We start from the raw sequence: 14,063 nt of genomic DNA on the forward strand, positions 1-14,063 counted from the left end.
GTTGGGTTATGGGAATAGGGTGGGCATGTGGGCCTAGGTAGGGTGCTCTTTCAGCAGGTCGGTGCTGACTCAATAGACTGAATGGCATCTTTCTGCACTGTAGTAATTCTATGATTCTAAGATCATTACAGGCTGTAAACCAAAGACTTTAATCTGCCAGTTTGCTGTGAAGAAAAGTGTGTTAAAACCATCATCTGGAACAAAGACTCTTCTTTTCTCCACTAATGATTTTTACGCCTGCCACTTCTCTGTGTTTGTCTGCATTGTGTGTAGAAAGTAAGAGGAAAAATAACAGTGGGTTTTCGATATTAACTTACTGTTAACTAGTTGTATTTACTGCATATTACATTACAGTTCTTGTTATAAATAAACAGTCCGGCGCGAACCCACGCATGCGCAGACACGCTGGCGCAATTTCTGCGCATGCGCAGTGTCTCCCTTGTCCGCATGGCCCCGACCCAATATGGCGAAGGAGTACAGGTGCCAGCGCGGAAGGAAGGAGGCTGGGAGACAGCGAGGCTGGCCCGCCGATTGGTGGGTCCCGATCGTGGGCCAGGCCACATCGGAGGCCCAACCCGTGGTCGGACCCCACACTCCCCCCCTCTTCCCCCCCCCCCCCCCCCACACAGGCCGCTCCCAGCCCTGCAATGGCGAGGTCCTGCCGGCTCAGAGTAGGTTAGAACGGCGCCGGTGGGACTCGTTTTCTTTAAACGGCCGCTTGGCTCATCCAGGCTGGAGAATCGCGGGTGGGGGAGGCTGCCGCACCGACCACGCCAACCCCAATGGCGCGATTCTGCGGAGAATCGTGTCCCGCTTTGGGGCATTGTGGCGCGATTCGCGCAGCCCGCCAGCGATTCGCCGACCCGGCGCAGGTCACCGAGATTGTTGGGCAGCTAACCACCAAAGATTTCAGGTATTTTTTAAAACATTATTGGTTAATTCACTTAGTGTTGTGACTCCGGGGCACGTGGGGCTGGAATTGACTGCACTAGCCCAGGGTGTTGTAGCAGAAGAGAGAAACAGTTAACATTTCAAACGGATGACATTTTGGCAAATGCTGCCTGATCTGTTGACTATTTATTACATTTTCTGTCTTTATTTTAAATTTGCAGCGTTTTCAGTATTTTGTTTTTGGATCTTTGGCCGTGCTATGGGAGATCCATTAATGCCTGTTGTTGACACATGATTCATAAATTATTTTCAAAAAGAATCAGTTACTTGAAACAGCATAAGACCAAAGAGCATGGGGAACAAGAAAAAGGGGCGGGATTCTCCGTTGCCCGTCGTAACGCGGGTTTCCGGCGAGAAAAATCGGTGTTAATCACTCCGGCGTCGGGGCCTTCTTTTAGGCCGCTATTCTCCGTTCCCGGAGGGGCTAGCAGCTGACTGACGTGATACGCGTCAGTTTCACCAGCTGCGGAAGTGGTGAGACCCGGCGTTTTTTGGAGGATAAGGAGGAGAGAGACAGACCCGGCATTTGGGGGGGGGGGGGGGGTTCCGGCAATTGGGGGGGGGGGGTTCTGGCATTTTGGGGGGGGGGTTCTGGCATTTGGGGGGGGGGTTCCGGCATTTGGGGGGGGGGTTCTGGCATTTGGGGGGGGGGGGGTTCCGGCATTTGGGGGGGGGGTTCCGGCATTTGGGGGGGGGGGGTTCCGGCATTTGGAGGGGGGTTCAGGCATTTGGGGGGGGGGGGGGTTCCGGCATTTGGGGGGGGGGAGGTTCCGGCATTTGGGGGGGGGGTTGCGGCATCGGGGGGGGGGGGTTTGGGGGCAGCGGCGTGCAGAGGGGGGGCGACGGTGCGTTGGCCCCGGGCATCCGTCGCCCCCCTCCTCTGCACGCCGCTGCCCCTACCCCAACCCCCCCTCACCACCCCTACCCCCTTCACCACCCCTACCCCCCTCCAATGCCGCACCCCCCCACCCCCCCACTAACGCCGCACCCCCCCAACCCCCACCCCCCACTAATGCCGCACCCCCCCCACTAACGGAGGAAGGAAGGGGGGGAGGAAGGAAGGGGGGGGACGGAGGAAGGAAGGGGGGGAGGAAGGAAGGGGGGGAGGAGGAAGAAGGGGGGAGGAAGGAAAGGGGGGACGGAGAAGGAAGGGGGGGAGGAAGGAAGGGGGGGAGGAAGGAGGGGGGGACGGAGGAAGGAAGGGGGGGGACGGAGGAAGGAAGGGGGGGACGGAGGAAGGAAGGGGGGGAGGAAGGAAGGGGGGGGACGGTGGAAGGAAGGGGGGGGACGGAGGAAGGAAGGGGGGGGGACGGAGGAAGGAAGGGGGGGACGGAGGAAGGAAGGGGGGAGGAAGGAAGGGGGGGACGGAGGAAGGAAGGGGGGGAGGAGGAAGGAAGGGGGGAGGTGGAAGGAGGGGGGGAGGAGGAAGGAAGGGGGGAGGAGGAGAGAGGAGGACGGGGTGTGGGTACCGGCGTTGAGGGGGGGGGGGACCCGGCGTTGAGGGGGGGGGGACCCGGCGTTGAGGGGGGGGGGGACCCGGCGTTAAGGGGGGGGGGACCCGGCATTAAGGGGGGGGACCCGGCGTTAAGGGGGGGGGTTGCGGCGTTGCGAGAGATGGGGGGCGGCGTTGGAGGGGGGTAGGGGTGGTGGGGAGGGGGGGTAGGGGTGGTGGGGAGGGGGGTAGGGATGGTGGGGAGGGAGGTAGGGGTGGTGGGGAGGGGGGTAGGGGTGTTGGAGGGAGGTAGGGGTGGTGAGGGGGGGTGGTTGGGGTAGGGGGCAGCGGCGTACAGAGGGGGGGGGCGACGGTGCGTTGGCCCAGGGCATCCGTAGCCCCCCCTCTCTGAACGCCGCTGCCCCCAACCCCCCCCGATGCCGCAACCCCCCCCGATGCCCCCCCGATGCCGCAACCCACCCCCCGATGCCGCAACCCGCCTGATGCCCCCCCCATGCCCCCCCGATGCCGCAACCCACCCCCCGATGCCGCAACCCCCCCCGATGCCACAACACACCCCCCCCGATGCCGCAACCCACCCCCCGATGCCGCAACCCCCCCCCGATGCCCCCCCCATTGCCCCCCCCCGATGCCGCAACCCACCCCCCCGATGCCGCAACCCCCCGGATACCGCAACCCACCCCCCCGATGCCGCAACCCACCCCCCCGATGCCGCAACCCACCCCCCCGATGCCGCAACCCCCCGATGGCCGCAACCCACCCCCCGATGCCGCAACCCACCCCCCCCGATGCCGCAACCCACCCCCCCGATGCCGCAACCCACCCCCCCGATGCCGCATCCCACCCCCCCCGATGCCGCAACCCACCCCCCCGATGCCGCAACCCACCCCCCCCCGATGCCGCAACCCACCCCCCCCCCCATGCCGCAACCCACCCCCCGACACTGAACAGCGTCAACCATCATCAATGGTTGACGCCGTTTTAAAGCAACTGTGATTTTCGCCGACGTGACCCGTGGCCACGTCGGCGGGACTTCGGCCCATCCGGGCCGGAGATTTGTGGAATCTAAAAATATAATGACATCCCGCCGGCGCCAGCTGTTTTCAGAGGCTGCCGGCGGGATTTGCACAGCGCCGGTTTTTGGCCGGTGGGAGATTTAAAAACCCTGCGGGAGCGGGAATAACGCCGCCGCTGGCCGATTCTCCGACCCTGCGTGGGGTCGAAGAATCCCGCCCCTGGATTGGGCTGGACTCAATGATTGACAGACAAATGGGCCAAATACTCTGTTTCTGTGTCGCAATACTTTATGGTTCTATGTCTTACACAAATATGAATGCCCTATTACAAAGAACGCTGCACAAGATGGCTCCCTCCCCCACAACCCTTGATTTCAGTGCTTTCAGTTTATTTTTCTAGTGCATAGTTCATCATGCTTTATGCTCTGAATCCTGTTTCTTTTTTTAATTATACCTGTAGAGGTGAGGCTTAATTAATTAAAGAAGGAAGATGGACTCGTGGGGATAATTTTTATGTAAAGCACTCTATTTCAGTTTTTTTTACATCAATGGCAACTAATCTCTTATCTATTCGCGAACGCTCCAGTTTTGACTACAGTGATTCTGTTAAATAAACACCCAGTCTGGGGCATGCAGAAGCTTTCCTTGCAATTTATGTCACTTGAATGGACCAGGAAAAGGGCAAATATACACAATTAAAACTAAGATGCCTCCTAATAGGCAATAGTTAGGTTGTCATTGACTAAGTGAGATGGAGGAATATTCTGTACGTGAAATATTACCCTGAGGATTTACTTCTGCTTTAGTTAATTTATCCAAACAACCTTCTGGGTTTGGAGAGGGGGGTGTAGAGACAGCCATCCATTATGGTGCTCACATATTCCCATTGGGAAAAAACGCACACTTAGATATATTCGCTGCTAAATACTTAAAAATTAAAAGGTTCTATACCATCCAATTATTCTTCATGTATATGCAGTACAAATCCCAACAAAGACAGCCTCAGAATATAGTCATGCTTTAGCTACAGAAAATTATGCATTCAGTCACCTTCCTGTTTGGCCATGAAACAACTTGTGGAGTTATTTATTGTCCCTGAAGTTTCTCACTCCACTCCTTTTGCTAACCTTGACTTCAGTTTCCCAACATCCACTCAGCCTCAACCTGAACTTGAAGCCCAGGGCAACCTTTCATGATAACGAGCCACCAGTTAAAGTATCATTCCAGAACTGCTAATGTACAGTCAGGTTGATTGAAGGGAGTAACTTGCCTCCGACTGTCTTAGAGCCAAATCATAGAATCGTGCAGTGAATCTTTGAAAGAACTATCGAATTAATCCCACTCCCTAGCTTTTTGTCCCATGGTGTCAGCTGTGGCTCAGTTAGTAGCACCTTGCCTCTGAATCAGAAGTTTGTGAGTTCAAAACCTGCTCTGGGCCTTGAACACAAACATCAAGCCTGTGCTCCAGCAGATTATTGAGGGGATTCTGTGTTGTTGGAAGTACCATCTCTCAGATGAGATGTTAAACTGAGTACTGTCTGCTCTTTTAGGTGGACATAAAAGTTCATCCTTTCAAAGAAGATCAGCGGAGTTATCCCTGTGTTCTTGCCAATAGTCATCTCTCCTTTAGCATCACAAACCTGGTGTTCAAGAGGTCTGTGGGTGACAAACTGACTATTGGTTTTCCTACATTACAACAGTGACTGAAATTTAAAAAGCCCGTTATTTTCATTTTCAAGTATTTATCCCTTTTGAAACTGACTATTGCATTTGCTTCCTCCACCTTTTCAGGCAGTATGTTGCAGATCATACCAACTAACAGTGTTAAAAAAAACATTTCTGCCTATTCGCCTTCTGGTTCTTATGTTACTTATTGTAAATCTCTGTCTTCTCATTCCCAACACTCTTGGCTGTGCAAACCCATCCTTATGTCAACAGCTAGTGCTAGTACGCAGGGCTTAAACTCTTGGAAGAGGGAATGGGAACCAGGATGTCGCATTGGAAAGGGTAGACAAGTTGCACAAAGGATTGGAATGAGAAGGTAACACGAGAGTAAGAAAGAGTAAGGTATTATATGAGGTAATATAAAGTTGTAATGCAACACAGTCTAAATTAAGTTTACAGTGCATGTATGTAAAGGCATGAATCAATGCTGTGAAGATTGGTGAGCTGCAGGCTTAAATAACCACACGGCAACATGATGTTGTGGTGATGATAGAGGCCTGACTCTCAAAACAAAAACACCGTGTACTGTATATTCCTCTTTCCAAGGAGTCGGATTTTCCTGTCCTTCTTGTTGGCGGGGTCTTCCAGTCCTGCCATAGGTGACTCACCCACAGTGGATTCTCCAGCGGCAGGGCGGGCAAGTATGCAAATCTCTGTAGACATCGGCGAGACTGGAAGATCCTGCTGGCGTCCAACGGCGAGCTGTCTCTGCCATCTGCTAAAACACCGTGGGAGGGGCAGGTGAAAATCTGTTTTGTAGAATCTGTCAATCACGGCCCACTGCTAGAAAGCTATGAATAGTTTGCAGCTAATGGACCAGTGGGAACCAGATGCAGGTTACAGCAGCTCTCCTTTGAGGAATTGTCACGTGGTTTCTGCAAGGTAAGTGTTACAGCTGTAATTCTTATCTGTCAGGACTGCTCTCTAGCTTCCAGACAGGGGTCTCAATTCTGGGAGGTGAGGCAGGGGGTCCCCCTATTACAGGGTCCCTGTGTGGGTCCCCCGTTACAGGGGTCCTTGTGGAGAGGTCCCCCAATTACAGGAGTCCATGTGGGGGTGTTCCCCATATTACAGGTTACAGGGGTCCCTGTGGGGGGTTCCCCCTAATACAGGAGTCCAGTGGGGAGGAGGGAGGGGTGAACTGTGGGCGGTCTGATAGAGGAGGCGTGGTCAGGCAGTGATTTGTTGGGGGAGTGGTCCTCGAATGGTTTCTACCAGCATGGCCATAGCATGGTGGACATTGTGTCCCCTTGGCCCACCATGACAGGGCCACACTGGTACAGACCACAACGTCTCAGCACCATTGTTTTTCTTGACATATTAAAGAGCTAGATTTGGGTGTGCAGGCATGGTTTTAAAACTTGCAGATGTCACAAAACTTGGAAGTATTGTGAACTGTAAGGATAGTAATAGATTTCCAGGGGCACATCGGCAGATTGGTGGAATGGAAAGACTTGTGGCAGATTAAATTTATTGCAGAGAACAGAGTGAGACCACTCGAGACATCAAAGAACAGCAGCATAAAGCATGAACAGGGTGAGTCCAGTGGGGAAGTTAAAGAAGCACGAGGTGTGCATTTGAAAATAAGCCAAGTGTGATTTGAGAGAGAAGCAGGTAAATGATTAGCTTGTGAATATTGTTCCCCTTTTCTCTCTTAAGCTGCAAATTTTTTAAAAAATGAATCAGATGACTATGCCAGGTAGTATATGAATACGAGTATCACAACAGAGTCGGTCTAGAGGCATACATTTAGTGGGCAGCAGGTTTATCTGGTATGGGGAGACATAAATATGGTATTCCATTTACAGGTAATCAAATTAAACTACTCAATATAACTAAAAATAATTGTTGAGTGATGTTTCTAAAACTGAAAGCTGATTAGTTAAATAAAACACTGAAGATAATAGGGCAGGTGATGTGTTGTAGCTGCAGCTGTGGGGTGGTGGATACCTGTAATTCATGGCAACCACATAGAGCAGAATCAAATAACTACTACAGTGCAGAAGGAGGCCATTTGGCTATTCAAGTCTGCACTACCCTCTGAAAGAGCTGCCTATCCCTGCAGCCCCACCTAACCCACACACCCATGACACTAAGGGCAATTTAGCATGGCTAATCCACCTCACCTGCACATCTTCAGTAAGTGTCTGCAGCTTGAGGAACTTCGGCTAAGAGTTGATAAGCTGGAGTTTGACCTTAAGACATTGAGATGCATCCCTGGGGGGGGGGGGGGGGGGGGGGGAGAGTTACCTGCACACTTTGTTCCTGTAGGCGGTCACACCCTTTAGTTGAGGTACTTCAGGTCTAGTCTGTGGTCAGAGACAGGAGGGTGTAATTGCAAGTGAGGCAGGTATGGAGATCCAGACATGCAATATTCCAACAAGTTCAATGTTTTTGCAATGTGTGCAGCCTAGAGCAGTGACTGTAGCACCATGATGCATGGAGTCATTCAAATGGGGGAGTAAAAAGGAACATAGTGGTCGCAGGGGACAGTTAAGGGGTTGAATACTGGGGCGAAATTCTCCAACCCCACGCAGGGTCGGAGAATCGCCTGGGGGCGCTTAAAATCCCGCCCACGCAGGGTCGGAGATTCTCCGCCACCCGGGAAGTGGCGGGGGCAGGAATCTCGCCCCGCCGATCGGAGAGGCCCCTGCGGCGATTCTCCGGCCCGGATGGGCCGAGGTCCCACCGCTGGGAGGCCTCTCCCGCCGCCGAGGTTTAAACCACCTCTGGAACGGCGGGCTCAGCGGCGCGAGCAGGCCCCCGGGATCCTGGGGGGGCGGGGGGCGATCGACACCCGGGGGGTGCCCCCACGGTGGCCTGGCCCGCGATCGGGACCCCCCGCTCCGACTGCGGGCCAGTGCCCTGGCTGCACTCTTTCTCCTTCCGCGCCGCCACGGCCTCCGCCATGGCGGAAGCGGAAGAGAAGCCCGCATCGCGCATGAGCCGGCAGTGACGGCCGCTGACGTCTCTGCCGGCGCAGCGCCGACCGGCGAAAGCCTTTCGGCCAGCCCCGCTGCCGGGGGCGCCGGGTGTTTGCGCCAGTCTTCTGGTGCAAACCGCTCCGGCGCGGAGCTGGCCCCCAAAGGTGGGGAGAATTCCCCACCTTTGGGTAGGCGCGACCCCTGAGTGGTTGGCGCCACTCCCCTACTCCGGCACCCTCCGTCACGCCGGGTAGGGGAGAATGCCGCCCCTGATCTCTGCAACTAAAAGCATGCAACATTTAACAAACAATTAGATACAGCAATGAGGGTCATGTTGGTTTGCTCTGTTTAGATGTGTCAAGGTGAGTAGGAGTTTCGAAGACTGAGCGGGAAGATGGCACAGTGGTTAGCACTGCTGCTTAACAGCGCGAGGGATCTGTGTTCAATTCTGGCCTTGGCTCACTGTCTTTGTGGAGTTTTTGCATGGGTTTCCTCTGGGTGCTCCTGTTTCCTCCCACAGTCCAAAGATGTGCAGTTTAGGTGGATTGGCCATGCTAAATGGCCCTTAGTGCCTGAAGATGTGTTGGTAGGGTGCTCTTTCAGATGTTGGTGCTGACTAGATGGGCCAAATGGCCTCCTTCTGCACTGTGGGGATTCTATGGTTCTATCTCATAAAAATGTATAAAATTATAACAGGATTAGACAGGGTAGATTCAGAAATAATGGGCGGGATTCCCTGACATCCTGCCGGGTTGGAGAATCCCCGGGTGGTGGCGTGAACCCCGCCCCTTCACCCCGACGCCGGCTGCCTTATTCTCCGGCGCCAGTTTTCGGGCGGCGGCGGGGTTCACACCACGCCGGTCGGGGACAGTTGGCAGCGGACCCTCCAGCAATTCTCCAGGCCCCGATTGGCCTAGCAGCCATCAGTTTTTGCCAAGTCCCGCCGGCATGGGTTAGAAATGGACACGGCAGGACCTGGAAGTCGGCTGGTGCGGTCCAGGGGGCTACAGGGGAGATCCGCACCGGGGAAGCCCCCAAAGTGGCTTGGCCCGCGATTGGGGCCCACCGATCTGCAGTCGGGACTGTACCTTGGGGGCACTCCTTCCCTCCACGACTGTAGCGCTCTGCCATGGCCGGCGTGGAGAAGACACCCCCCTGCGCATGCGCCAGAATATGCCACCGGTGCAGCACATGCACAGGTAACGCCGGCCCTTTGGCGCATGTGCGGACTCATGCAGTCCCTTCGGCACCGCCTGGCATGGTGTCAACCCCTCCAGCATCCACCTAGCTCCTGGAAGTGCAGAGAATTCTGTTACTTCTGGTTGGGCCGACGCCGCAGTGGTTCGCGCCATTTTGTACGCCGGTGTCGGGCCATCGTGCCAATTCCGAAGAATGCCGCCTTATGTCCCTGATAGTGGTGATGTCCAGAATTGGGGTCATGGTTTGAGGATAAGTGGTAAACATTTTAAGGCTGAGGCGAGGCGAACTTTCTTCACTCAGAGAATGATGAATCTATGGAATTCACAGCTACAAAAAGTAGTTGAAGCAAAAACATTTCAAGAAGGAATTAGATATAGGGCGCGATTCTCCGCTGCCCACGACGGGTCGGAGAATAGCGGGAGGGCCTTCCCGACATTTTTCCCGACCTTCCGCTATTCTCCCCCCCCCCCCCCCCCCACGGCCGCCCCATGACACGAATCGCTGCTCGCCGTTTTTTACGCCGAACAGCGATTCTCCCCTGGCCGATGGGCCGAGTTCCCAGGCCTTTACGGCCGTTTTCACAAACGCAAACACACCTGCTCTCACCGTTCGTGAAAACGGCCGCAAAGTGCCGTCCCGGACAACCATGGCACCGATTGGCACGGCCGCACCACGGCCGTGCCAAGGGCGGCATGGGCCCACGATCGGTGCCCACCGATCGCGGGCAGCGGGTCCGATACCCGCGCACTCTTTGTTCCTCCGCCGCCCCGCAGGATCAGTCCGCGGGGCGGCTGAGGGGCATGACGGCCCGCGCATGCACGGGTTTGACGCATATGCATGATGACGTCATCCGCGCATGCGTGGGTTGGAGCCGACCAACCCGCGCGTGCGCGGGTGATGTCATCGTGCGCGTCAGCCGCCGTGACGCTTGGCGTGCGGGCTTAGCGACGGGCGCTAAGCCCGCGATGCCATTCTTCACGGGGCTGCACTGCTATCCCCGACCGTGGGGGAGAATTGGGTCCCGGGAGGGGGCGCGGTGGCTGCCGTGAAACACGGCCAGTTTCACGGCAGCCTTTACGACTCTCTGCATTTGCGGAGAATCGCGCCCATAGCTCTTGGGGCTAAAAGGATCAAGGATTTGGGGGGAGGAGGACGGCGGGATCAGGGTATTAAACTTGAGATCAGCCATGATCATAATGAATGGCGATGCAGTTCGAAGGGCCAAATGCCCCCCCCCCCCCGCTACCATTTTCTATGTATATTTCTATGAGACAGTATTCTAATATTAACTATTCCCAATTTTTATAACTTTATGCAGCAGACCTATACCCACCAGAAACTTGATTCAGCTGTCTAAGCAGAATTCACATATTTATATTACGAACAACAAAGATGCTCTTATTATCATTCCGTACTAGATTCCAACCAAGCAGTAAAGAAACAGTATACAGAGCCATTTTACCTTGACCTTGCATTACAATAAATTAGAATTTGATAGATGGGCTAGAATCAACCAACACCCTAGTTACAATTTCATCTTATAGCAATCCCAAAGGGAAGTTCCTAATATATTTCTTGTCAAATTTGTTGGCTGACAGCATTGAGCAATCAGAGTTCTTAAATAGAGGGAAACAAGTTTAATCAAGTTTATGTTTTGTAAGCAGACCTATACAAGTGAAGAGTAAAGCACTCAGTAAAGCACATACCTCTGCCATGCGTATTAACTCAATGTTATTACATCTATACTGCTTTTCCTTAAGGCTTTTCCCTACCTGGTTAATGCCCTGTAACTACAAAGCTGAAAAAAATAAGTATTTTTCTTACATGCTTCCATCTCACTGAGAGGCTTCAGGCCAGTGTACAACCAACAACCTGCTCTGAAAACTCTGCTTGCATTTTGACAGCCGTAACAAATTCCACCACAACAGCTTTGACAATCCACAACACTTTAAAAGAATTAGCAACATTCTAAATCAAACAAAAAGGCAATTTGCCCTATCTTCTAATTTTAAAAGTTCCAAGATCCGGATCAAAGTCCGCAACTTTACCAAAAATTAATCAGATCTCCTTCCTTGGGCCATATTCTACCTGTGTGTTAATATTCATTGAAATCCTCCTATTAATTTTTTGAGATACAGGGGTGAAAACATTATCTCCATTCACCTTCAGTGACGGCAGTCATAATTTTTACAAAGCAGAAAAACGATAACTTGGTATTTATTGCTATTGTAAATCTAATTGATCAGAGGCAGAACCATCAGAACCTTTACCTTCTACTATTTCATAAAAAATGCAAAAATGCCAGAATTATTTTTGTAACCTAGATAAAGTTTGTGTGATCAATGGCAGGATCACAAAAAAATAAAATGAAGCACAGTTTGTATGGACCGACAATGAAATGTTGTGTGTTAATCTAAATAGTACTATTTGTGAGTTTGTCAGCATATTATTCATCACACTAATTTTTCTTATTGCACTGCATTCTGATATGAATACACCAGCACTGTTGTTAAATCTGAATGTTATGCATTAAAAACGGCAACTAAAGCCAGGAAATACTGAATAGCTTAAGCCAGAATACAGAGGAAAATTGGCAGGTTGCACGTAGCAGGAGGTAAGTTAGCTATACCACACAAATAAAACAATGCAACATATTGCTGGCGATAATGGGAAGTGGCAGGGCATAGCGGAGGCTGTGGCCACTGGAGAGATTACTGGAGCAATTACTGAGCAGAGAATCTGCATCCCTCACCCCACATACACTGAATGAAAAGCTGAAAATGCAGTCAACACATTTCCTTCTTGCTGCTCTACCCATAATGCAATGTAATCCATGTCTCTTTTTAATTCCAGCCCCCAAGATTTTGAAGATCCTCAGCCGGGAAGACAAAGATGATCACGATGATGCAACATCTGTTGTTCTTGCTCTTCCAGCCACAGGTTCAGATACATACACTGAACAGGCATTAGAATAGAGTTTAGTGTAGTGACGTGGATATGGTGAGTCACTGGATACAACTGCGCAAGTACCAGGTCAAGCAAACAAGACATCACAATTGTCAGCTCACGAATGGTAGAGGGCTATTAGTTCTGATGTAGAGAATTAAGAAACTGATTTTGATAGGCCAGATTCAAGACAAAATTGAATGAGAGAACACCAAAACATGTTGCGTAAGCTGGGACGCCTGCCAGAGTTTGTGCGCAATGCTATAAACTTAAAAGAGTCTATCTCCAATTTGCACAAGACTTTGCGTGGAGCTTGGAGCCCAACTTTCCCAATATCAAACAGATTGTCATTTTGACCAGCAAAGCTGCAGAACCCACCATGGGGTTGGGGAGAGGGGGTGGATTCATGTCCAATCTGACACCTTCCATCACAAAATGCTCAGCTGCCTGCTTAGCTCTGGGTATTATGTTGAAAGCGTGAAACAGCATTCTCCATTCTCCGAGTGTAGAAATATGGAGGTGCTGACCAGGGACACTGTACAAAGGTGACTTGTTTAATTTTGTCTGCAAAACTACTTTTAAAAAAAATTCATTTATGGGATGTAGGTGTTGCTGGCTAGACCAGCATTTATTGCCCATCCCTAGTCGTACCGCAGAAGGTGGTGGCAAGCTGCCTTCTGAAACATTGCAGTTCCTGAGGTGTAGGTACAATTATATATTCGTAAGTCAGGATGTAGAGTGATTTGAAATGGGTTGTCCAGCTGGTGGTTCCCAGGTATCTGATGTTCTTGTTGTGTATATAGTAGTGGTTGTGGCTTTGGAAGGTGCTGCCTAAGGAACCTTGGTAAGTTCCTGTAGTGCTTCTTGTGGAAGATGCACACTGCAGCTACTGTTCGTCAATGGTGGAGTGAGTGAAAGTTTATGGAAGGGGTAGAAATCAAGCAGGCTGCTTTGTCTTGGATTGTGTCCTGCTTCTTCAGTGTTGTTGGAGCTACATTCCTCCAGGCAAGTGAAGAATATACCATTGCACTCCTGACATGCCTTGTAGATGGTGGAGAGACTTTTGGGGGTCAGGACATGGAGTGACTCACCGCAGGATTCCTAGCTGTTGACCACTCTGGTAGCCGCTGTGTTTGCATAGCTAGCCCAGTTCAGTTTCTAGTCAATGGTAACCCCCAAGGATGTTTATTGATTTACTAAATCTTGATTTTAAATTACAATTAACTTTGGTTTTCTACTTGCAGTCAAATTACAGAGAAACCAAGCAGTGTTGGCAGAGAGAGGACACTGTGATGGTCATTTAATAATAGGTAGGAGTGTGGGACTGCTGGTGAATGAAAACATGATTTTGAGGTTAGTCAACATGTGTGTCAATTAGCTGGTCTTGTAGAACCAAAAATTGGCAATCTTGGTTGTCCCTCTTTCTGTCCTTCCTGCATAATTCCTCAATCTCTGGGTTCACAGATGATGTTAAGTCTATTCCCTCTCAATGGCATAATTGAGGAGCATTCAATAGATTATTTTGATCCTCCACAGTGGTATACTGTAGGTTTTCTGCTGAATGGTCTCAGCATCAGAAGCTTGAAGATGGTTCAATGCTTATCCCTGAGCGGCATGGCTTTCTTTCTTCCAAATTGGTAAAATGAGCCACGTGATGGGGTCTGGTTGATGTATGGGTCAGAGGACGCAAGCAGATTGAGTCATGACTGTTGCCAGAATAGGAAACAGATCTGCATGATGCACTGCATCAGGTTGCAAACCTATTGGCCCGGATTCTCCGACCCTGCACCGGGTCGGGTAATCACCGGGGGGGGGGGGGGGGGGGGCCCCGACGCCAGCTCACCTGGG

This window comes from Scyliorhinus canicula, chromosome 14, assembly GCF_902713615.1.
Source record: "Scyliorhinus canicula chromosome 14, sScyCan1.1, whole genome shotgun sequence".
In the NCBI taxonomy this organism is placed as follows: Eukaryota; Metazoa; Chordata; class Chondrichthyes; order Carcharhiniformes; family Scyliorhinidae; genus Scyliorhinus; species Scyliorhinus canicula.